We start from the raw sequence: 27,619 nt of genomic DNA, 5'->3' as shown, positions 1-27,619 counted from the left end.
TTTATTTTATGCAAACACAGGGCTTCTTTATTTGTCATCATACATCATCCCACAGATTCCTACCTCAGTCCTCGACTTTAGAGCACAGTTTCAATGACGGTCCTTCTGACAGCGCCCTCTATCCACATCCACAAAATTGATTTCGACAATTCATGTTTCCTAAAAAAAATTATTAGAGTACGCCATCTATGGTCACTGCATCTTAAGAGCATTCCACTTTTATACAAAATCATATTTTCAAGTTTCAAAAATTCATTTTGAGTTGCATTTTTATGACTAAAAAAGTAAAAAATAGACAAAACTTTTACAGTTCTTAGGCTAACGGTTTGTCTTTAAGAATAATGAATACCAACAACACGAGCGTACACAAAAAAAACAGACATTATATCTTATTATTAGTAGATATTTGAAATGAAATAAACTCAGCCTATCTAAAATCACAAAACCAAGTATGCCAAATACTATCTCTTAATGTAATAGAAAAAATTACATAAATATAAGAATATACAAATGGAAATTTGCATATATATTCCCATTTTTGGAATGACTTCATCACAGACAACCAATCAAAAATTAGAAAAGTTTCAGTAAGCATCTCGTTACAACTCAACATCGCTAAAAGGTTGATTTGTTATGGCCAGGCAAGGGTGGAATCAAATCCCAATACTCAAAAAAGAAAAAAAAATCTTTAGAATTTAGCAGTGGAAGTTGAACAGAAAGCAAATGAAAAATATGAAGATAAAAAGAAAAAAAAAATGTTTAATAACTTTTTCTTGCGGTAAAGTAACGGTATTCACTGAATAAAAAAGATGTTTGCTGATGAAAAATTATTCTTGATGATTTTAATTAAATAGGGTAGAAATCCACGTTTCATTTCAGACAAGCTTAAGATTTTACGTAAATGCCCTTGTAACTCTAAATGAAAACTGAAGCTTAAATAAATTTAAATTAAACAGAAGTTAAAACAAAATTCTTTGAGAAATTGTTACTTAATTTAAATTCCTAAATAGAAGATATTTAGCAATCTTAGGTAAATGTAAATGGTAAATAAAATTATTCAAATGAATTGAAGGCTTGTAAACTGTCTTGATCCATTTATATGTCTTTAACATTTCCATATACTTTATACATGTCGCATCTTTACTAAATTCAGTTTAATTTGCATAAAAGCCATTGAATTAGTAATAGGATAGCATATAGAAATTTCGTAATATTGACTAAACATTATACAGATAGTTTAGTTTCTGCTTGCTCTTTTGATTATTTCATAATTTTCATTAGTTGTGTTAGGTAGTTTAAAATGATCCAAAATCAGTCATGGAGGAAATGTGAATACATTCATTCCATATCCGAAATTTAAAAAAAAAGTTCCCTAATATTCATTTAATATTTTTTATAATTAATATTAAGTAATTTACTAAATAATGTATAACTAATTTAATTACTTAATATTTATTTATTACAGAATCCGGAATACTGGAATTTTCTGGTTTCGTTAATGTATTAGGGTGTCCCATAAGTTTCTTTCTTATTTCTAAAATTAAATGAATACAATTTTACTGTTCAAGATATTATTTATTTTGTTATATAAGAATCCTTGTACTCTATTATCTTCTTCCATCTTCTCAGGAAGCCTCATTATGCCTTATTTCAAAAACTGTTTCGTTTTGGACAAGAAATAATCCTCGAGGTGAGTTTCTATTTCGCTGATGAATTTAAAGCGCAATATTGAGAATATAATGTAATATCGTACATTGTGTGCTACCAGGGATACATATCTCAAGCGGCTTATATGTTAGCCTCTAAGAAAAGATTTGAATACTAAAATTATATTTTTTAAATATTAAAATAAGTGACAAATCAATTACGATAGCAGAAGAAATAATTATTATGTTCAAATAATATTTAGTGCCTGGGAAACCAATTTTAGCTAAGCAGGGGTTTTTTTTGTAAAATTTATCCTATGGCTCATTTAAAGTTTTAAGCGAAATCTTATTGAATTTGAAACGCGAGATTGGATGAGAGAAATGAGAAAAATGAGTGGAAATGTTAAGCCCTAAACAAAATTCCATATCTGAAACATTTATACAGATCGTGAACAGGCATATGTCAATATTTAGTTACATAAAATGCGTTTTTTCAGTTTTTAGTTTAGTTATTAACGTCCCGTTTTTAAAGCAACACTAGTGCTATTTTGGGATGAACCTCATAATTTTGAACAGCAGTCAGATGAAAGGACGACACTTGCGCTTGCATCCTCCCAAGCGTCCATACCATACCAACGGTAGTATGCTTGGACCCGACGGATTTAACGTGCACAAGACGACGGTTTTCGGTGGAATCAGGTCTCGAACCTGAAGCCGTCCAGTTCCAAAGCCGAGATCTTAACACCAGGCCACCATCACTCCGTGTTTTTTCAAGGAAGATACCTGTATCGATAAACTTAAAACGCAAAACATTATATCTAAGTATAATATTCGATCCAAATTGTTAAAGCCGTTTCCGAGATATACGAAATAAATTTTTCATATAAGAATTCTCATTTAAAGTAATAAGATATCCAAAAAAAGTATAATTGTCCAAACTGCCTCCTTGATGTATTCGGAAAAAGAAAAAAAAATGATTCGATTAATATTAAACAAATATTTCTTTTGAAATCTCCATTGCATTTTATTCCAAAATTAATGTTAATATTTTCCATCTTATAACGAATCCAGACAAAATATCTTAGCTAATATTTTATAAAAATGCTTATCTAAGATTTAAAATTACGTCCAAACATTATTTCATGAAACTAGAAAGTAAAAAATATCGCTATCGTTAGTTAACAAATTATTTCTACAGCTCATCAATGGATAAGAGATTACATGGTCTAGTAAGCATTTCATTAAAAAACTATAAATAATAGAAAAACGATTTCTTTTAATAAAAAAGCCATTACTGGAAAAAAGTTTAAAAGACAAAATATCCTGCTTTCACTACAATCTTCCTCGCTCCAATAAATCAAATCGCTGAGATTTATTTAAAGAAACCCAAGCACCAGAAAAATTGAACACAAGCCAAAACTTAAAATGCATTATTGTCGTTAATATATTGAGTACCATAAAATTTGTTAAGTATATAAAGAAAACACAGGAGATTGGCCTAGTTTGCTTCTGATTTACTTTTGTTTCCGTTCTTTACTGAGGAAACAGAGATTGATTGGTTTAATTTTTCAGAGAATTAGATGGACCTTAAAGGGTGACCTCCTGTTTGGACTTAATCTTGCAGGGCTTTGTCTTACTTCAATTTTATTAATAGAAGTCTATTGTTAGATGCTTCCTACTTTTTCAGGAAAATGACTTTAACTCTAAAGTTCCCGACGCTCGCAATGATAATTATTTTATGAATAGATTGTTGAACAGACTTAAAAGATTTTTGCTTGCTAGCTTCTGATTTATATAATTAACTGTAACCTTAATTGAAGTTGCGTAGAATAAAGTGCATCCTTTCTTTAATGTATAATAATAGAATAATGAATTGATTAAATTTGTCTAAAAGAGTTTTGCTTAAAGCTTTTATAAATAGTAAATGCATGCAACGTGAAAATATTTCTAGACCTAACATATTTGAAATTCTTTATGTTGTGGATTTTCAAAACTGTTAATTAAATGGTCCAAAAATTTATTTAAACAATTATAAAAGCATTTATTCTTTTTATGGGCATATTACTGAATAATTAACAGAAATTTTCTAAATTTATGATGTTGCGAAACAGAAGAATATTCAGAATTTTCATAACAGAAATAAATATGTGAAAAAGGATAACATAACACCATATTATAAAGAGAATTATTATATTCTCTTTCAAGGGACCATTTTTCAATCATAAAAAATGATTTTATGAGTTTGAAGAAATTTCAGATATTCTGATATTTTAAAATAATAGCCAAAATCAAGGTACTAGAAAATGGATTCCTTGTCACAAGTTTAGTTTAATTGTATTAAGATCCCGTTTTAAAGCAACGCTAGGAATATTTTGGGACGGATCTCGTAATTTTGAACAACGGTCAGACAACGAGGACAACACCTGGGATGGTACTCCCTCTCCAAATTTCCACACCATACTAGTTGAAGAACATTTGGCCCCGACGGATTTAACGTACGCAAGATTCGCTTACACGGCGGTTCTTTAGTGGAATTGGATCTCTAAATTGAAAGTCTCCGGTTCCGAAGCCGAGACCTTACCACCAGGCTACCCAACATCTTTCCTTGTTATACAATATTAAACAAAAAATGTAAATATTGGAATGAAACATTAAATTACATCAAATTGACTGATAGAGATTACCCGTTGATGATATTTTTAAAGATTATTTTTATATAATAAAATAGAGAGAATTTCCTGAACTCGGAGCAGCATGATTAAATGCAAAACATTAGTTAAAAATTGAAAATAAAAAGATAAAAAATCCTGAAATCCGAAGGGAAACTATTTAAAATAATGGATTAAAACACAGATATACTTTAGTTTTTTTCGCATGCTGATGGTAATTTTTATCATAACATTTAGTGAACAAAAAATCGTACTCAAAACAGGTGTACTGTAAAGTGGTTGTTGCTGGCAACTTTTATCACGACTATTGAGTAATAAGGAACCTTGCTGTCAAAAAAATAATCAAATATCTCAATCATTATAGCGGGTTTGAACTTGTCATTCCGCTGTTTGCTGTGGTTGAAAGAAACGTGTGCTTTCTTGAATATTTTTATAACTAATCTGAGTTTTTTTTTTTTTTTGCTAATAAAAGCGATAATGAGTAGAGAAATTTAGAAGAGAGGATATAGAAGATTTTGTACTGAAATTAACACGTAAAGTTGCATGTTGATGGATATTTCTATCATACTGTTTTTTAATTATTTTGCATTGCCTATTTATACTAGGATTTTTAAAAAACTTTTTTACTTTAATTTAGATCATGGATTATATCACCCTGATTTATTTCACAAAAAACGAAAATCTTATGCAAAGGAGGGTAAAATTGATTAATAAGAATTTTTCTTGGAATTATGTTAATTTTGTACTTTTAACGTTATTTACGGGTTTAAGTACACACAAAAATGTCATTTAGGCAGCATCAGAGAAGAGAACTTTAGAAAATCAATTTTTAACTCTATGAATTATATAATTTCTTATTTCATATGTTCTTGGTTCTTTCTGCTTACCTTTGAAACTCTATGAATCTCTACGATTATATTTATTATGAATGACATATTTATTTCGACGAAAATAGAAATGACAAGTCAAAACATATGAAAATTTATAGCGGAATCTAAATCAAATCCTAATTACCAATTATTTTCCCTGATATTTTGTTTTTATAATTAATGATATTTCCTATTCGATCATACAAACGATTTTTAGAATTATTAATATCAGATGATTTAAAATCATCGCGTTTTTTCCTCCAAATATAATTATTTATTATTCAGATTATTTATTATTTATTATTTTTTTCGATTGAAACATTTATTTAAATATAATTTTTTTTCTAAGTAAATAACTATTCTTAGCACAATCAAATACTTTTTGCGTTATGAATTAAAGCAATTTGAAAATTCTGAAAATCTTTATAGATTATATAAATATTCCAAATATTTTTTTCTAAAATTCAGGAAAAATATACAAAATTTTCACTCTACATGAAAATATTTAATCGAATTTAACGCAAAATTGAAATGTTAGTTTATATTTTAATTTAAATTATTTTACTGTACAAGATTTCAGTGCAAAATCTCTTTCTTCATGGAAAAAAGATCGCGTCTTTACAATCTATCTATGTATTATTTTACTCAAGTATTCCATTTAAGTCCTTTTTAGCAGCCATTAAAAGTATGTTCTTGTAAATGTTTCCGATTTTGAAGGTAATAATATTTTTCTTAATTCCTTTAGAATAATGGAATTATTTAGCATAATTTATTAATTTTTATTAAATAAATATTATTCCTTTAGTATAATATTTATTTAATTAAATTACCAAAGATTTTAAAAAGCCCTTATTACTTAAAAAATAAATTTTTATATGATAAATGTTTCAATTATTAATATTTACTGACGTCTGATAGGAAATAAAGTACATATGCAAAAGCTTAGTCTGCAAGTGATAAAGAGATCTTTCAAAAAAATCTCCCGATTTACAAATTAAGAAAAGAAAATGTAACTTCCTAGTAATTTAATTTTATTTATAAATTTAAAATGAAAGTTTAATATTTTTTTGATATGATATTTCATAAATAAGTATAAATTCTGTGAAGCAATAATATTTAAATTATAACTTTTGGAATAACTATTTGTTCAATATATTTTTTTCAGTATAATGTGCTAAGAGAGATATATATTTATAAATTTTAGATGTGATTTTAAAAAATAAAAGTTTTGTCAACTTACAAAGAAAATTTTTTCCGCGCACTTATCAAGCAGTTTAGTGAAAATGTATAGTTGGAATTTTTTAAATATCAATGTTCTTAGTCGTAATCACTTTTACAATTTTAAATGTCTCATTTTATACTTGTGTCAAACTCTGTAGTCAAACATGGTTCTTGCACCTAAAACTCAAAATTAACATTCTTAGTTTTGTCCTTTCTTTAAATGGCATGTATATATGGAATGCCTGAAAGGCATCTTTACTTAAATTAAACAGGAATTATTTTCAATTACGTCTAACAGTATACTATAGCTCAGTGACAGTGACTTTATAACTGGCTAAAAAAATCAACGAACATATTTACACACCCACATTATTACACTAAAATTGTATTCTGTAGATACCAAATACGTAATTTTTTCTGTAGATACCAAGGTGTAAATTTAATACAAATTCTGATTTAGGGTTTAACCACTTAGCGAGTCATTCAGCTCGGTGTACTCCTGACACAGCCAGTAGAAACCGATATGCAAGAAAAGGGTCCGAATAAACCGCGGGTTCAGTTGCAATACAAGCCGGGAAGTAACTCATCTATTTCACACGATACAATTTTAGTGAACATCATTTATACTATAATTGATATTATATATATATATATATATATATATATATATATATATATATATATATATATATATATATATATATATATATATATATATATATATATATATATATATATAAGCATATTTCTGAAAAGTTGAAGGCAGGTTTGAAGACATAGAAGACGATTCGGATTTTTTAATTCTCTTTAATATCCATTCCGGGAAGGCAGAATTATTTAAAAGCAGAGATGCGGACAATGCCCGTTCGCCATAGCACGGCACAAAAACAGCTGTAAGGAATGGAGGACGAAACAAATGATCACTAGTTTTATATAGCATGGGATTTTCGACCACTTGGCGATTGAATGCACGTGTTGACCTTTGATAAGGGCAACGGAGGGATCATTTTCACTTGATACATAGAAGTGATTGCGCAGTAATTTTTACACAGCTTCAGTTGAATTAAAAGTGGAATGATATCAAGAAATAAGAGAATATTTTAGAATAACTTTGACATGTGCTAAATTAGGCAAAAATTTAGGGAATTAATTTGGATTAAATTAAGAGTTTAAAATATCATTACATATAAATATATTGTATGCAATGTATTAAAACAGACAACAAATTATGGAATATTGAAATAGCAGTCAACTAAGAGTCATCAAATGCGATACCCTTAGAAGAAATGTAACAGTAGAACTAAAAGTAAGAATTATATCACAAATAATTTTCTTAATAAAATTTGATTAACATTGAGTTTTTTCCTTGCGGTATTTACTGCATCATTGGGCCAATAATTACTCATATAATTATGTGGGGATTGCCCCTGCTGTGATTAAAAGCTATGCAAAGTTGTGAAGACATTATCCAAGCCTGAAGTGTATAAATGGCTTGTTTTTCATTGAACGAGTCTGACTCGTATGACTCGCATTTCAGCTGATGATGAATCCCCAAATGTGACTAGTGATGATCAAGTTCGGCAAAGATTTGCTTCCACGAAAGTGATTCTTGATATTCATGTCAGATAAAAAAAATGTTACTACGAATCAGAAAGCTCGTCACTACGCGGTAAGGGGTTAAAGTGGCTCTCTGATAATCTGGAAAGTATGCAAGGTTAATTAAACTTCATTGTAATAACATTTGATTATAATTTTGGTGATGCTTATAATATAGTTTATACTATTGTATTTAGCGGGAAGAAAAGACACTAGAAATCATATCGAAGCTACAGGCCATATTCCAAAAGTAATATAATATTTGCACGCTATAATAATATATTCAAATTTTGTTGGAATTTGAAAATAAGAGTTCTCAGTACATCTTAATTTTTGAGAGAAAAGAAATGAAAATACAAATATATCATCGAAGTTGTATGGAACACTGAAAATTTCTAACTTACGGTACAGTATTATTTTTCTCTTTTTCAAATGTTATTTTGGTCTTCATAAAACTGACTTACATATAAAAAGCATGTATCTTTTTTTACCTATAACTTTTAATGCGATTGCATCCAATATGTAACGAATATTTTCTTTTAACAATCATCATTTTCATGAGAAATAAGAACGTCACCATCCGCAGTAGGACCAGAAGCAACTGTATTGCTTTTTTTCTCTCTCCCCCCCCTCCCGCAGAAAGTTTCATCGCAGAATGATATATAAAAAGACAACCGATAAATAAAAAAAATAAAAAGAGTTCAATCTACCTATTCGACGTTTTGATATTGTCTATTGTCAAGCCATGGAATAGACATGTCGCATATAAATACTACCGGAGGAAAACGAAAAAATGAAAACAAAACAAAAGCGAGCAAAAACAAAATGAAAAACGAACGATTCTTCTTCTGGAAAGCATTGGGGCGTGATCCTGATCGCGAATACTGCTGTGTTTGAAGAAGAATATTGTTTTCTATGTACATTTCTGTCACAAAACGATGCGAGTCAATCGAAATCGTTATCTGTCTTATTATCATCTGACAACTTCCGGACGTTCTCGGATGCAGTACACACAGCTATCTAGCAAGAGCTGGGCATTACTCTTACCAAATGGAAGTCCGGGGCTTTTACAACCCCTAGCTGTCGCATATTTATTTTACTCAATGGAATTTCCGAATTCCTTGAATGCTTTTTGTTCTGGAATATCAAACAAAGAGAAGTTTCGAATGATTGTGTGAGATCTTTATCAGGTTGAGTTGACACATTCTGGAAGTTAGAATCTTTCAATTTAAAATGCTCCCATTCGTAAGATTTTGTTTATTTCTTTAAAATATGGTATTCAAAATATTCGAATCAAGATAACATTTTTTTTTATCCACTCAAGCAATGATACGCTATGGTTTTTGCTTAACAACTTCTTAACTATATTATATCTGAACTTTTGTAATCAATTCCCTACTTTTGATAAATGAACTTATTAAGTTTTTATTTCAATTTCAATCTTCATGAATTAATGAAACATGTTTTCATGCATTTGCAAAATTGATTCATTTCATTTGCACAGGATGAATACTTTAATCAAAGATCAATTGTTAATTTCTATTCCTTTAAAGATGAGCATTTAATTACAGTTGGGAAAATACCTTAAATGAAATAAAATAGTGGATTTCTTACTAGCCGCCTTTGGTGATCAATAGTTTCCCGGAAATTCTGGTAATGTTTCATAGTAATATTTGTTATGTATAACTTGTTCATAGAATGTAACAGAAAAGTAAATTTATGAATTGAAATGAAGAAAGAAAATTGAGCTATTTTAATAGTCTCACATCTGTTTTGTTTATTGCGTGCAGGAACCTCCGAAATGGAGTCGAGTCCCCTGACATCATAACATTTTAAAAATCTTTAAGCCTTAACTGTGGGGGTGTGTATGAAATTTTAGGACATAATTGGGGAGGTGCGGTCTATGAGATCGCATTTCATTTACACTCAAATTAAATTTTCTAATGAATGTATTAGTATGAAAAACTGCCAATATATTTTGTAGATATTTTTCTTGATATATAGATATGTTTTAGAGATTTTTAAAATATATTATCATTTATAAAAGTAAATGGCTGGAACATACATTTTTCAAATTACATGTTAAAATAAATAATATTCTGGAAAAAACCATATTACATTTTACTTTTTTAAATTATATTTTTTTTACAGTATATGAAGGTATATAGAAGACAATATAATGTAAAATTCCACAATTATATGAAAAAAAAAATGACAATGGGTAAAACTGGCCCTTTTTTTTATCGGTTTGTCTGACTTTCATAGCACTGTTTTCTAGTGCATTTTAAACATACAGGTTAAGAATTAGTATAAAAATCCACCTCTAAATTCTGTATATATATCTCTTGTAATATTAAAATATTTTATAAATTTTTTCAAAATATATTATCACTAGAAAAATTAATTATGTTGGAACATACATATCAGAATCAGTTGAATGCGAACTTTCATCGAAAAACTCTTCTGTACAATTACCCTTATCACTAAAATCACTTTCTGCTTCATTTAAAAAAGTCTGGAGCACTGCTTCATAATAGGATGCTTCATAATTATTTTAAAAAGCATTCGCTGAAATCGGGTGAAAAAATGCACGTGTATTGAAGGTCACAAAACATGAAGCTACATGGTCAATCCATTCAATTGAGGTAAAAATAGAATAGGGGTGACCGAAAATCCATTACTAGCGGTCTTACAGACCCCACGTCCCCTGTTAAAGGTTAAATGTCCGGACAATCTATTTTAAATTGCACGTTTTCAAGTCATTTAACATAGCATTACTTTCTGATGCAAACTTTATAGATAATAGCGGAATCTTTTTTATTTAGTTTTCAAAAATGGAAGAACATTATGCGATAAGATATATGACAAAATAATGGTAACTATTTGAACTTAATTGAAAGAAAAAAAAACTATTTTTGAAAAGTATAAAAAATAGTTAAAATGTATCAGAATTTTAAAAAAAATGTCCATTTATTAGTATGATATGTTTTAGTATAATAATATTTTTTTTTCTAAATTTTTAAAGGGAGTAAAAAGATTAAAATGTCTGTGCATTTTTGTGCATTATTATTATTAAAGATTTTATGGGAAAATGACAAAACCTTGTTTAGTATTTAATTAACTAAAACTTCAAAGCAAATTATTCCGATAAGCATATTCTCATCCTCAGAATATGGGTATGGAATTATTTTTATCTCTACATCGTATGTTCGGGTCTCTAGAGCAAAATGCATACGCACAATTGTATTATTAAGGAAGATTGTTCCATTTATAAAGAAACGTTCAGTTAAAAACTAAACTTAAATTTTTATGCAATCCCTAAGACTTAACAATTCTATTTCATTAAATGTTATTGAGATAGATACACACTTTTTTTCAATTCTTTACATTCAAAACAAAGCTTTGAATTGATTACTTCAGACGAGTTTACTTCTGGTCTAAGATAATGAATTCAAAGGCTAATAACTTGAGTTCGGTTGATTGTTTTTCTTGAGGAAACCAATTAATTCGTCTAAAACCATCTAAAAAATAATATTCATAATTCGATCCATTTTGAATGAAGAACAAAGACAGTATATTCGTTTAATTTGATATAGTGATAAGATTATTTTACTAAATAGATTTAAATTTCTGAGTATAAATATGATAGTTTATAATATTTCAATAGTACATTTATTGATTGATAAATAACATAAAATATAGTTCTTGGCATTACTAAAGTCCTTTTCTGATTTCACGTACAACAATTACAGAAAAAAATGTTTTAAACATTAAAATATTGAAATTTGTGTGATAGGTTTTTTCACCCTAAAGACCTCCTTGAAATCATTTTTGGATTTATGTGTATTTTTGAACAAGATAACTCAAAAATAAAGATGAATGAAGTTTATTTCTAATAGTGAGACTTCTTTGTGTATGGAATATAAAATTTTCTGTGCTTATATCATTATTGCATTTTAGAACGAAGACGAATGTGTGGATGAATGCTGGCGTTCTGCAGACCTACAAATTTTGACATATATACTGTTACGAAATTTCCGGGGTGCGTTTGGATTGTGGAAGTTATATGGTGTGAAGAACGCTCAATCACCAGGCTGCAGTAGAAAATAAAACAGCGACGTTTATTTACACGCAGACACACAGGACAGCACAAAGACAACAACTATATACAGCAAAGAAGACGATTATCTTCAGCCGAGACGTGCAGCAACAACAGCATACACAGCAGCATATAACAAGACTCTACTGCAGACAGTAGCGCATAGCTTAGTTCAGCACTAGCTTCACTCCGTCGCTGCTCCGCTAGTCCCTGGAAGGCCAGTTCTTTACCGTCGATTCCGACTACTCTGCCCTAGCAGCTGCGGCCGCCTCCTTTTATAGGTCTCAGGAGGCGGGGCTAGAAGCCTCTCAACCAATCAGGAACGTTCGAGGCGTATCTCGGTTCCTACTGGACGGGACGGGAAAATTCGCGATGTTTCGGGTATAATCTATTTTGGCGCCAAATTCGTGGCCAAGTCGCCAAATGGTCGCCAAGTTTGTCGCCCAGCTCTGGAACCTCCGACGCGACACCGGACTCCGTCCAATAGAGATGACAGTAAAACATTCTTTCCGATGGTGGAACCAACTATGATGGGAAATAGCATTACAGATTCGTAACAATAACATGAAAGAGGGAAATATGGGCCTTGGATTCTTTAAAACTATTAATTAACTAAAACTATGCAAGATTTTAAAGTTTTTTTTGCAATAACTTCCATAACTTTTGCAGTCCAAAACTAATTTTTAGATCATCAAAAAATAAAACAATATTGGTACTAATTTCTAAATTATATATATATATATATATATATATATATATATATATATATATATAATTTTTAATCAATTAAAATATTTTAAGCATCTTTCAAACAAACTTAATTCACCGTTGAATTAAATCACAGATCTTTTTAATTGTTGCAATTAATATTTCTTCTTAGTAATTTTTTCCATTTGTGATGAATAATATACCGTGATTCGACTTGTTTTTCCAAGCTAAGTAATTTCAATATAAGTTTTGCTTTTAGCAAAATTCTTGAAATCTTTCAATTATATTTGAACTTAAGAACCAAGTTAGCGAGAAAAAAATCTTGCGATCATTTCTAGATGCCATTGTCCTTTCCTATGATTGTATGTATTTGGATGTATAAAAATTTACACAAAAAATAAAAGAAAGGCATTAAACTAGGTACATATTGATGTAAAACCTTTAAAAGTGTATTGATGTAAAACCTTTAAAAGTATACAAAAAATATTAATTATATGTTTATTGAAATTTGAAATTAAAAATACTTTGTTGATAAGACCATTAAGACAAAACCCTAAAAAAACTTAATTGAAATTTTTTGCAGCCATTAATTCCATCGCACTAACACCAACTGATCCCTAAAGGCGAATTGTTTATAATATTTTCAAAGATTAGATAATTTACGAGAAAAATATCAGTGAGACCCACTATTGAGCTTTTTGTGTTCTTTCATTTTTAGAAGAGTAAAAAAAATCCATACGTTTGAAATAGCTAATGTTAACTATTCAAAAGTTTAAAACTATTTATAGGTCAAGAAATTATGATGTATGTCAAGTAAAAAAAAAAAAAAAATGTTAGGCAATTTCTAAGAATAATATTTTTTTTTAAAGTTTTAACAATAATATATAAAAATTTTTTAAAGAAACATCAAGGAATAAAATAAATTTATAAATTTCAATGACTGGTGCATATAATGAATAGGCATAATTAAATACAGAAACCACAAAATGATTTATTTATATTATTTATAGTTATAATTAATATTAGAGAGAAATAAAAATACTTCATTTTCTATTAATTATTGATAATCCAAATTCAAATAAAATTCAGTTAACTGATTAGTACGAAACAGCGGAAACCATAATCAAGCCGTCAAAGGGCTTACTTTTTCGGTGAAGTAAAAAAAAATGTGGCCACAGTCAAATTCTGGTAAGCGAAAGTTCATTCTATCAGAGTGAAACAACTGAAGATAATGGCAACTAGCTTTTTATGCAGAGAAATCCGAAATTTTCTTGAAGCTGGTAAAAAATTCCATTTATGTATTTCATGGCCAAATCGCCAAGTATCTCGCCAACTTTGTGATTAAGTTTCCAAACCTAGCTCAAAAAAAACCTTCAAAAAAGCTTTTTTAAATTACAGTTTATAGAGTTGATAATGATATCTTATTAGAAAATAAAATATAGGAAACTTAAGAATTACATACATTTTATAAAAATAATTTTTAAGGCATCCTATATATTATATCTGGCAACTGTATTAAGTAAAGTGTTAAGTTTATTCTTTTACTCTATTGAAAGACAAAATGTCACCGATGATGATGTTCTTGTTTTCAAATAACTTCATAGCAAATCCTTGCTTGAGTTATCAAATCTAAATCCTCGTTACAAATCTATAATTATATAAAGTTCAATGTGTGTGTGTGTGTGTGATGGCGCTCAACAAGCCAGACCGTTTGACCAATAGCTATCAAATCTGGTGCATGTATTCCTTGGAAGTCGGGAATGTGCACCAGGGGTCGCTTTTTTAAATTTTTAATTAGAATTTGAATTAATTAAAAACTAACTTTCCTACCAAAAAATAATTTTTCATTTTCCCACCGCCAAATGAGTAAGGCTTCAGTTTTTTTCCCAATACTAATAAGGTTAGGCTTAACATTTTTCGACAGATTATTTCAAACGATTCTGTTTATTTTCTTAATGTTTGGAGCATTTAAAATTAAAAATTATTAATTAATACATCTTTCAGATTCATTCTGAAGAAATTTTGAATTAAAATAAAACAGAATAAGGGAAATTAAAAATTTCTAATCTGCTTAGCGTTACCCCAACTGGCGTAGAAAAATTTACGCATTTTCGTTACAAACTAGCGTTGAAAATTCACGCATGCGCATTGTGCTCTGATTGTTGGCAACTATTTTAAATGGATGCAGACTTGATTTAAATTATTTTTAGTTTATTTGTGTGCTTTGTATTATATTAATTGCATATTAATCATTTCCACTTTAATTTAAAACATAAATTCTACGTGAGCTAACAAAAAAATCAGACAGATACATATTACATTATGACTGAAGACCTTTATAATATTATGAGTTAATTATATGATTATCAAAATTTGAATTTTTAAAATATATTGATGATGAGCTATTAAAATAGGAATTACATAAAATATTTAATTATAAAATTTTTAACGAGCATTAAGATAGGCGAACCGGCTAGTCACCAAAGGCGGCTAGTATAAAAATAATTTTCGGACTATATTCAGTTCCTAGAATGAAATTTCATAAATTCCTTGTTTTACATTTTATTCGATTTCAGATCTTCTTAAATTCACTATTTCGAAAATTCTCGAAAGAATAATGGATTCTTTTGGGAGCATAAATTTATGTTTTTATAATAAGGATATTTAAAATTGCTATGGATACTTATAAGCTATATTAACATTTTTTTTAGGTAGATTTCTATAGGAAGACTACCTACTGCAATGGTTCTAGTTCTTCACCATTCATGGTATCTAGAACCCAAAACCACCCTTCAGTCAAAAGTTATATTATATACATATATATATGCGTATAACACTTTGCTCATTTGAACAGTATAACTAGAGTAATTTTGTTTGGATTTTAACTTGTTTGGAATATCTAGTTAGAAATGTAAAAATCTAGGAAAACGGATGAGTACTTAAATGGTTCATCCGGCTCAAAAAGGGTGAAAATTGTAGGGTGGAGGGGTTGAAATTTTCATTTCGATATGACTTTCTAAATATTGAAGATAGTAAAATAAATACCGGCGTCCTGGCCTAAGGGTAGCATGTCTTCCCTGTGATCTAGGCGTTCCGGGTTCGAGTCCTGGTTCGAGCATGGTTGTTCTCTTCCTTGTGTTCTCTCTGTGAGGCGCGTGAATGAACCCCCTGTAAATAGGGGTTGTGCAAGCGAGTGTATATGTGTGCTATCTTCATTTGAGCTAGAAGTCAGACTTCTGCCCTCGGGTACTCAGGGGTCTTTACCCTCAGAAGCTACTGCGCAAAAATTTGGCTTAAAATGATCACATGACGAAAAAAAAAAGTAAAATAAATCCAATTAGCCAAACTAGTACTTTATTAAGACAAACTCCTTTTATATTTAAAGTCTTCCGATAACTGAGATATCTTAGAAGTCAGAGGCTGAAATATGATTTTTAATCCCTAATTTTGACTGTTTCTAACATCAACAATTTATGTTGCCAGATAGTCACTCAAATGTCAAGAAATCTACCTTTACTTTCAGCTTACCAAGAGGAATTTTTCTTTTCACACTTAAAGCATCTGTTATGCGTTTTTTTAATAGTTGATAAAACATCATTATTTTTTATGATATATATTATTTAGGAATTCTGTGTTTTATTCGATATCAAATCTATTAAAAACAATCTATAATCTAAAACATTTAGAACATTTTCCCAAAATTGTTTTCTTGTATTTCCAGCAGGGAAGCTTTATAACAAGGATCACTAGAGATGCTATAGATGCAGAGTTCGGTGATATATTACTTATTTTTCCAATTCTACATCCAAAGAATTGGTATGTAATACTTTTTAAATGTATATAATTTGCTTCTGAAAATAATGCATAATATTTAAAACACTTTTCAATGACATTCTATTATTTATTTGAAGTCAAATCTATAAAAACAAATTCATTTTGAAATACTCTCTCAAAAATATTTCTTGGTATTTTCTGCTTTGCACTTTTATAATAAAAATAGAGATTTTTATAATAAAATAGAGATTTATACAGAAATAGAGATAGAATACTTTAAAGCTAGATGATATATTATTTGTTTATCTGTTTTTATTTTTAGAATGATTTATTTTAGATAAATTTCTAATAAAAAATCATAATTTCGTATATTAGACGGACATTACATAAGTGTTTTCTTCATTTCATTCAACCGACGCCGAATCGATAAAAACTTAACTATTTTCAAATATTTCTTCAATAATAATGTTCGATTTTTTTATTTTACAATTTTTTTTTGTAATAAGGATCACTAAGAATTTCTTACATATAAAACCAAATGAAATGTAGTTTCTTTTCTTTTTTTTTCTTCCAATTTGAACTTAGAGCATCTATTATGTGTTTCTCTTTAAAAGAAACACCCACAGTTGGAAATACTTATTTTCTTTTACAAAAAAGTGATTCATCTTTTATTTCTATTCAGTTTATTTTAGGTTTTTAAAGAAGAAATAAAACACCATTTTGAAAAAGGGAATAAAATCTCTCTAAAAGGCGATAAAAACGTTACTTAAGCTATAGAAGCAAATACATTTTTGTTAAAATATAAAAGGATATTTTTTTTCTCTTTAAGAAATGGCGCTTTTGTACGAGAGAAAACGCTGCATTTCCTCGAATCTGAAATATTCTCTCATCTCCCAGTTTACTTTCATATTTTATTTATCTTCTTCTTTATTTTCATCTTTTTTTAGTTCTTTTTCATCTTCTTTTCAAATATCTTTTGTATTGGGGTTCTTACGGCGAGATTTTCCCACAAAAACGACGTGGAAAGACGTTTGGGAAAAAAAAAAAGAATAAAAAAATATCCTTCAATCAGGGAACATTTGGGTGAAAATGTAGTGGCATATGCAGCTGACGATTACGAACAAAATCTTTTTCGATAAAAATCAGGGAGTTGCCTGCACGACTGGATTTCGTTCTCTATTTTGGATTCACTTCTTCGGGACTCAGAAACAACAGAGGGAAACGCAGAAAAAAATAAATGAAAGGAGTATAAAAATATAAATGGAAAGAATGTTTGAGTATGTAGATTCACCAGCTTCGGTGGTGAGAAGCAAATATTGTTTTTCTCGAGGTTTAACTTGGTTGATTTTTGTAAGAACAAATAAAACTTTTTTTTATATATTTGGGTTCAACAGTAAGGAAGATTACCATTAAATTTTTTTTTCTGTGAAAAATAAATTTTGATGCAGAATTCAAGAAAACTTTTCTACAAGAATAGATGGTATTTCTATAAAAGACTTTCCAGTGTGTTACAGTTTTATTAATTTTTAATCAATTAAATTTATTTATGGTTACGAACAAAATATGTTGAGATAAAAATTTCGGTGATAAAATTTCTTCCTCCAATTCGGATTCATTTTTATGAACGTAGAAATAATAGAGGCGAAAGCAGAAACAAAAAAATGTTTTGAAAGAATATGAAAATAATAATGCTTTATAATGCACATATTTTTATATTTTTGTTCAGTAGTAAGGAAAATTAACATTAATTTTTTTTCTGTGCAAATTTTGATACAGAATTCAAGAAAATCTTTTTCAACATGAATAGATGGGATTTCTATGAAAGACAAATTTTCCTGAGTGTTTCGATTTTATAAGTTTTTAATTAATTAAACTTGGTTTATGATTACGAACAAGATATGTTTCGATAAAAATTCCGTGAGAAAATTTCTCCCTCTAATTTGGATTCATATTTATGAACCCAGAAACAATAGAGGAGAAAGCAGAAATAAAAAAGAAATATTTAGAAAGAATATAAAATAAAAAAAAGGTTTTACAGCGTACAATTTTTTTTTTTCATATCTGTGTTCAATATTAATGAAAATTACCATTACAATTTTTTTCTATATGTAAATTTTGATGTAGAGTTCAAGAAAACATTTTTCAGTATTAATAGATGGTATTTCTATGAAATACTTCAAATTTTCTTGGATGTTTCAGTTTTATGAATTTATAATTAATTAAACTTTGCTTACATTTACGAATCAAATGTGTTTCGATAAAAATTTGGTAAGAAAATTTCTTTCTGCAATTCAGATTCCTTTTTTTATGAATCTAGAAACAATAGAGGCGAAAGCAGAAACAAAAAAAAAATATTTAGAAAGAATATAAAATAAAAAAAAAGGTTTTACAGCGTACAATTTTTTTTTCTTCATATCTGTGTTCAATATTAATAAAAATTACCATTACAATTTTTTTCTATATGTAAATTTTGATGTAGAGTTCAAGAAAACCTTTTTCAATATTAATAGATGGTATTTCTATGAAATACTTCAAATTTTCTTGGATGTTTCAGTTTTGTGAATTTATAATTACTTAAACTTTGCTTACATTTACGAATCAAATGTGTTTCGATAAAAATCTGATAAGAAAATTTCTTTCTGCAATTCAGATTCCTTTTTTTATGAATCTAGAAACAATAGAGGCGAAAGCAGAAACAAAAAAAAAATATTTAGAAAGAATATAAAATAAAAAAAAAGGTTTTACAGCGTACAATTTTTTTTTCTTCATATCTGTGTTCAATATTAATAAAAATTACCATTACAATTTTTTTCTATATGTAAATTTTGATGTAGAGTTCAAGAAAACCTTTTTCAATATTAATAGATGGTATTTCTATGAAATACTTCAAATTTTCTTGGATGTTTCAGTTTTGTGAATTTATAATTACTTAAACTTTGCTTACATTTACGAATCAAATGTGTTTCGATAAAAATCTGGTAAGAAAATTTCTTTCTGCAAATCAGATTCCTTTTTTTATGAATCTAGAAACAATAGAGGCGAAAGCAGAAACAAAAAAAATGTTTTGAAGGAATATAAAATAAAATAACGTTTTACAATGCACAATTTTTTTTTTATACAATTGTGTACAATAGTCAGGAAGATTAATTACCTTTAAAACTTTTCTTCTGTATGTAAATTTTTATGCAGAGTTCAAGAAAACCTTTTCCAGCATGAATAGATGGTATTTCTATGAAATACAAAATTTTCCTGAGTGCTTCGATTTTATAAATTTTTTATTAATTAAACTCTGTTTATGATTACGAACAAAATGCGTTTCGATAAAAATTCGGTGAGAAAATTTCTTCCTCCTATTTGGTTTTATTTTTATGAACCCAGAAAGAATCGAGGCGAAAGAACAAGCAAAAAATATTTTTAAAGAATATAAAATATTTTACAATGAATTTTTTAAATATTTGTATTAAGTAGTAAGGAAGATTACCATTAATTCATTTTCCGTGCAAGATACATTTTGATGTAGAGTTCTAGAAAAAAAAATTTCAAGTACGAATTGATGATTTTTTTTTTAAAAAAACTAATTTTTCTGAGTTTTTATAAATTTTTAATTAATTAAACTCGGTTTACGATTATGAAAAAAATGCACTTCGATAAAAATTTGGAGGAAAAATTTCTTCCTCTAATTTGGATTCATTTTTATGAAACCAGAAATAATAGAGGTGAAAGCAGAGACAAAAAAATGGTTTGAAAGAATATACAAATATAATGTAAAATAACGTTTTATTATTTAAATTCGCAGCTTTTTGGGTGAGAAATAAGCAGTTGTTTAAAAAAATATCGATTAAGTTTTAAAATTAAAAAAAAAAAATTAAAAACTCGATTAAGTTTTGATACAGCAAAAAAAACTTTTTTTTTCATATTTTTGCTCATTAATACGAAATCTCATTAGATTTTAAGCTTTTTGAGTTTTAATTTAAAAGAATTTTATTATTTATTTACGGTTAGAGTTTTTCTACGTTTCCAAATTTTCAGCAATTTTTTAAATTTAAATTTAAGGTTTAAAAAGAATAATTTAATTTTTCTGGTTATAGTTAGAGTTACATGAACATGAGTTGTATATAAATTTTGCTTAATTTTTAATTATGTTGTTTCATTTTCTAATTATGTAATTTTCGGTTGTTTTTTGTGGAATACAGATTTCACTTTTCATTATTTAATAATTTTATTTAAGATATAATTTATTTTAGAAATAATTTCCTTTGATTGACAGAAGGATTTTTATATAAAAGAATTTACAATACAATCCATTTACAGTTCTATCTGTTTTATCTAAAATAGCGTGTTAGAAAATTTTAGAAAAAAAAAATCAAAGATTTCTAAACATTAAGCAAAGCAGAATTTAATGCAAACTTAAAATTTAGAACATAGATTCATAAATTAAAAATTCCCAGAAATCATGAACATAAAAAACATTTGCACCTTCATATAAATTTGTTTATGAAATATATTTATCCATGAACAGGGTTAGAAAGAAATAAGTTACCCATTCCAGAGGGCTCTAAAATGCGTTCTATTGATCCAAATGAGATAAAATTTGAACTACAGATTATTCAGATGATGCGCGTTACATTTATTAAATAAAATAATAGTACTAAAATTCACCGTTAGGTGGCGTTGTAATGCACATAAAACCATTTAATATAATTTATAATTGTTAAAAAAAGTAAAATTAAAATGGCTCAATATGTCTTTCATTTTCAACAATATGCTCTAATCGGAGAACCATATTTTCTATAGATGACCGGAGTGAGTCTGCCGGAATATTAAGAATATGGCGCCGAATTTTCTCCTTCAAATCTGGTAGAGATGATGGCCTTTATGGATGGTAGATATTATCCTTCAAATACCCAAAACCAAAAATCGCAAGGGGAGATGGCCGGCAAGCGAGGGAGCCATGCTGCTGGGAAATGACGGCTGATAACTCGTGCTTTTGTGAAATGCTGTATTAACAATCGCTTTACACGACAATCAACATGAGGTGGTGCACCATCCTGCATGAAAATGATGTCTTGAAGGCAGAGTTGGGATTACAAAATCCCGCAGCATATCATGGTACCGTTGTAATGTGGTGGAACAAGTTCGGATTCCATTTGAAGTTATCTTTTCAAAGATATACGGTACAATGATAAAGGTAGTTATACTATCATAGTGCCATACTGTGCCATACATAGTGTCATAGTGTTATACTGTTATAGTGCCATAATGTCACTTTTTCAGGACAGAATGTTTGTTCCTGGATAACATGAGGGTTTTCCTCTGCCCAAATTCGACAGTTGTGGGTGTTAACTTGCCCATTGAGGAAAAAATGGGCCTCAGCACTCCACAGAATGTTCCATGGCCAAGTTGTGTCACCCATCATACGAGCAAGGAACTGAAGTCCACAAGTATTATGGACCTCTAAGTCCCCGTCCTGCAGTAGGTGCACAAACTTGATTTTGTATGGATAAAAATGCAAAATCTGCCGTACGATCTATCCGTACAGTTGAATACGTCATATCCTGCACACGGAAAGCAACTGGCAAAATCACACTATTATGCGGCGACTGACTGCTGGCTTCAACGAACGCGATCGCAAAATTTTCGACGCTGGAAGACAAGATTTGTTTTCCGTCCTCTACATGAAATAATGTCAAGTTGCCCATCTTTTTTTCAAATTTCTGTATGATCTTGCGTAGGGCACCTGGAGACATTGGACCTCTTCGTATCTGCTTCATACAATGAAATTGCTATAGAGCTGCAAGATGAGTTTTGTTGGTTCTTGTAGAACAATTTCATTAGCAGCGCTTTTTCGTGCAACTTAGGCATGACGAACAGACTAGAAACTAATGTTCGTGCAGAATCTGTCTTCATTTTATCCAAAGAACAATGCGCTGAAACGCAATTTATGTTTCTCATTTTCAATATATGTAAATAAATGCCGTTTATGTTACAGTGCCATCTATTGGTGAATTTTTGTACTAATATTTCTTTTTTAATTTAATGAATGTAAAACGCATCATCTTTGCTTCAACATTTTTCTTATTTGGACCAACAGAACAAATTTTAGAGCCCTCTGAAGAGTCGGTAACTTATTTCTTGCTATCCCCGTATTTTATTAAGTCAATATTAAGTATGTTGGCATTTTGTTTTAATTTCTACAATGAGGAATATTGTAAATGTTTCAACTCTACAGTTTAAGGCCATTATTTTCTTTTTTGAAAGACGCATATTGCTACTTTGTTAGAGATAATTTTGACTTCACCAGTTCATGTACCTCATAATGAAGTGCAGATTATTCAACAGTTAAAATGAAATGTTTTTTAATGCTATCCTTCGTTTGGATGATTTATATTATCCGATTTTCTTGAAACTTGGATCAATTGCCATTTTAATGAAGAATAGCGGAATTTCTTTACTATGGGAAATTACAAAATCTGAAGAATCCGTTACTCGCATAATTTTAGAAAACGCGTATGGACGAACTATCTAAGAATGCTTTAGAGTTTTAATGCCATTTTCTAATAATAATAAATAAAAAAAAAGACGTTGCAAAAAAGATGATTTGCTTTTATAGCTGTGCAAGTTCTTTTTCCATTGGCATCTGGCATATACGGTTAGTCTCATATTACGGTATTAATTATTATGAAGTGGTGTCTGTTGGTTGAACTCTTGGGAAAGAATCGTAACTGATACTATAAAATTTGGCTTTTCCAGCTAAAAAATGGCATGGGTAACATAATATATTTTCCAGTCAGTGCAATAATATTCAATAACACGGAGTTTTCTAGAGTCTGATATGCAATGTTTGTTCACCTGATAATTTACAAAAATTTGTCAGTGAAGACTTAACCGAGTTTGAAATAACACCTATGAATTTATTTAAGAGTAGTTATTATGAGAAAGACTAAGAAATAAACGGTTGATGATGTTTTCAGCACAGCTCCAAAATTATCAGTTGGTAGCTTTGATAATCTGCATTTCAATCATAATGGAGTTGTATTAATGGATCATTCAGTTCTATTTCCAAACCAATGGACCTATGGTCGTGTTGACAATACTTGCATGCATCTTACACCGAGAATCATTATGCTGCTGAAGTAACAATTAATTATGATGAATGAATAGTGCTTGACACAAGTTTTAATCTAATATAATAATATATAGAATAATTAATTACAGATATTTACGAGAAATTAAAAATTTAGTTTGTTTTATAAACGAGATATAATTGTTTTATGATTTGAATTTTCTGGCGAGGGGAGTCAGAGAAGAAGCTCCTCCCAAAAGTAGAAACTTCTTCAGATTTCAGTTCCTGAAGGAGTATAAAATTAAAATTTAAGAAAAACTATAATGTTTTTTTTTCTCCTATTGATAATTGTTCGGTCTAATAGCAATGGAATAACGGTATTTATTCAATTCCAAAATATAATAATATCACGCACAAAGCAAAGAATAAACAAGATTTTGATTTTTTAATGATATCCCATGATGTCTATATCAAGAAAATGATGTTGTAACTTAAAAAAAAAAAAATCAATTTTCAAAATAAATATAAATTTGTCCACGCATTAGCTAATTTTCACAAATAAAAAGTTGCAATAAATGATTTCAGAATTATATTCTCCGATTTCAGCGATGAAAAATGCCTAGGTGATACTTAAAAATAATTTTCAGACGCATAAATCAGAAAAATATAAAAATCTACTTGAAAAATTTAGCATATAACAACAAATAATATTTTAACTATATAAAAATAACTAATTTAAATTTATTATATAATTTTTTTAGCAAAGTTTGATTAAAAATATTTAACATAATAAAAATATTAGTTTCCGATAAAACTTAATCTAGTAACTAATGTACTTGAAATTATTCTAGTTGTTTATAAACAGTAAGGAAAAAAAATATTTGGGAAAGTACACAAAAATAAAAAAGTTTTTTTTCCCTGTAGAATACAAAAAAAAAAAAAAATGTTTTAAAAAACATTATAAATACATAAAATTTTTTTTGCAAAATTTTTGAATTAAAAATGATTTATAAAAAATGAAATCTTTTGAAAAAAAATCATTTCCATGATCTAGTTATTATAAATTTATTTATTTCATTTTTTGCTTTTAAAATGTTTTTTAAAAAAAATCTAGATTGAATGCACAAGGGAAAGATAAGAAATTTAGATTAAGTCCATGAGTGTCTTTTAAATTTTAATTAAACTAGAAATTTTTTCTTAAATAATACTTTACTTAAGAACATACCTAATAACAATATTCCTTAAAAAAATAAGAAGAAAGCACAAAAACCTTCATCAGTATTTTTAAACATTTTTTTTTTCAATGTCTGCGTCGCAACTTTAGAATATCAGATAATATCTTTTTCTTTTACATAATTTTTTAGTGCGATATTTAAAGCTGTATATGCAAAAAGACTTAAGAAAAAATTTTTACTTTACCATATTATATATATATCAGACATACAATTCTTTATAGTTAAAAAATTTAATTCATTAATTCTTTTAAAGTTCATAGTAAAAGAATTTCAGGGATTTCTTTTAATTCTCCTAATAATAATTTTTTGATTAAATAAACTTGCAGAAAAATCATTTTTAGAACAGGAATGTAAAATTTTGAGTAGACATTTTTTAAATTACAATTAGCATAACAATTAAAATAAAATTTTAGCGTATTTTACGTCATAGTTAAAAAAATATCATAATACAAATTAATTTTTACACCATTTTGAAGCACAAAAAGATTATCCGTTTAATGAAATCAATTCAATTACTTTAAGATTTTTTCGGTGAGTTTTGAAATTTTTTAATTGTAATTTATAGAAAAGACCGCCATTGGAATTAAATTTAAATCGCTTTTATTTTTTCTAAAAATATTTTATTTTGGAATTCTCAATAATTCTCTACCATTCTTAAAGAACAAAGATTGTACTTATTTAATTATCTTTGTCAAGTGGCTATAAATTTTCACTTTTTTATTTTAATACATCAAATATTTTGTGAATTCTATAAAAAGTCTATTAAGGTTTTATATATTATACCCGATATACTGAAATATTTTTTTGCAGTAATTTTGACTGCTTGCCTCAACACAAAAACGATACTTTCTGAAGTGTGCTTACAATGAAAGTAAAATATGTTGCAATTTATGCATTATAAATGAGGGAAATGTGGCTTATCAAGACATTCCAATAAATATATTAATTCCTTGATAAAAATTTCAAAAAAATCATTAACACATGGTTACGGAAAAATCCAAAATTTCTCTTTCGATTGTACCGTGAAACAGTTCAACAGGCTAAGTATAAAATAACAATGTTTTATTTTACACAAAAATACGGGGGTAAATCTGGCCTGAAGCATACACATGAATAGTATATGTAATAAGTACACGCAAGTATAAATACGCAAAGTCGAAATGCAATAGTCGAAGTACCTAAAAATAATTAGCCTGAGAAAACAGCAACTAAACTATCAACTGCTCATTAATAACTGGGCTTTTGGTCCTGTTTTTATCTTTCCCGTGATAGGCATCGAATGTTCTGGAAGGATATCTTATCTTCTCTTTTAATCGATATATTGCCAAAATTATAGCATTTTCAGGAGCATCGGTTTTTGTGGCCAAATGAGTCAAGTTTGTTTCTAATTTTGCCTCTAAGATCTTCTGTGACCATTGATCCGGTGCCCATTCAGCACCCGTTACAGCTATCTGCAAAACTCCCTACCTTTTCACGAAGCTAATTGCGCTGCGTATTAATAAAAAAAAGTAAATAAGAAATTAATTCGAATTTTAAAATTATTCTTACAGTGTTATTTTCCGCTTGTGCCAGCACTTAGTCGTCTCAAATTCGGCCCCAATACGTCAAGTCGTCTTGTGTTCATAACGACGATAGAAACTGATATAAAAGTTTATTTTCTGTACACATTATCGATATAGAATATTATTTAATTGAAAAGGATTGCATTATATGAATGTAATTTTGAATTTCGTCATACACCTTATTTATTTTGACGGACTTCTTTGAAGCAATATAATAAATTATTACTGATAATAAAGACAAAATTCTAGTGATTTTTTAAAGGTAAGTTTAGAGCTATTAAAAGTTAAGTACTTTCATAAATGTATTTAAGCAATTTTATGGAAGAAAATAATTTTGTTTCTAAATTCAACAAGTAGAAGCATTTGCTTCCAACATACAACTATTGTTGTAACTTAACTATATATCATCTTAATGCATGCCACACAGACGTCTGGTTCATTTCCTACGCCTTCATTTGTATTTGTTCAGTTATACTCTTTGGTGTTATATAGCAATGGTTAATGCAATACTATTAATACCATAAATTGAGCATATTATTTTGTTTCTCCGTCTCTACCGAGAGAAAATGCATTCTCATTTGTCTGTAGTGATATATTTTGTTGACACTGTTTATTATGATTAAGGTAATTTCTTACTGTGAATGAATTGGTCAATTATCTTTAATTCAACACATTTGTGATCTTACTTGTAAGTTATTTAAGGATCACGTGCTTTGCAAACGACTAAACCTTGTAATATAAGGAATGGAGTACTTATTCTATTCAATATATTTTATGGTTACAGTAAAGTATATGAAAAGAACCAAATAATATATTATAAATATTATTTTGGTGATTTCCTAAAATGCTGATTAAAGAAATTGCATATCTAAATAAGCCAACATTCCTCCTGGAGCTTATTTATTTTAATTTGGCTTTGGAATAATCTACAAATGCATAGAAATCTACAAATTCATATTAATAAGATCGTATACTTAATTTCATCCGTCTAGCTCAAAGCGTATTTGAAGTATTTTTGTCATAGACGAACAAACAGACGCACCGTATACCAAAATGTATTTTTCAAACTCAGGGAGTCCTAAAAAATGTGGAGATTCGTCAAAATTTCGAGTTCGAATTTTTTGGCTATTACAATACATTTTTTATACTACGTGTACGAGAAATTAAAAATGCTTCA

This window comes from Argiope bruennichi, chromosome 11 (assembly GCF_947563725.1).
Source record: "Argiope bruennichi chromosome 11, qqArgBrue1.1, whole genome shotgun sequence".
Lineage (NCBI taxonomy): Eukaryota > Metazoa > Arthropoda > Arachnida > Araneae > Araneidae > Argiope > Argiope bruennichi.
The sequence above is the reverse complement of the archived record's forward strand: the minus strand, read 5'-3'. Positions refer to the sequence as shown.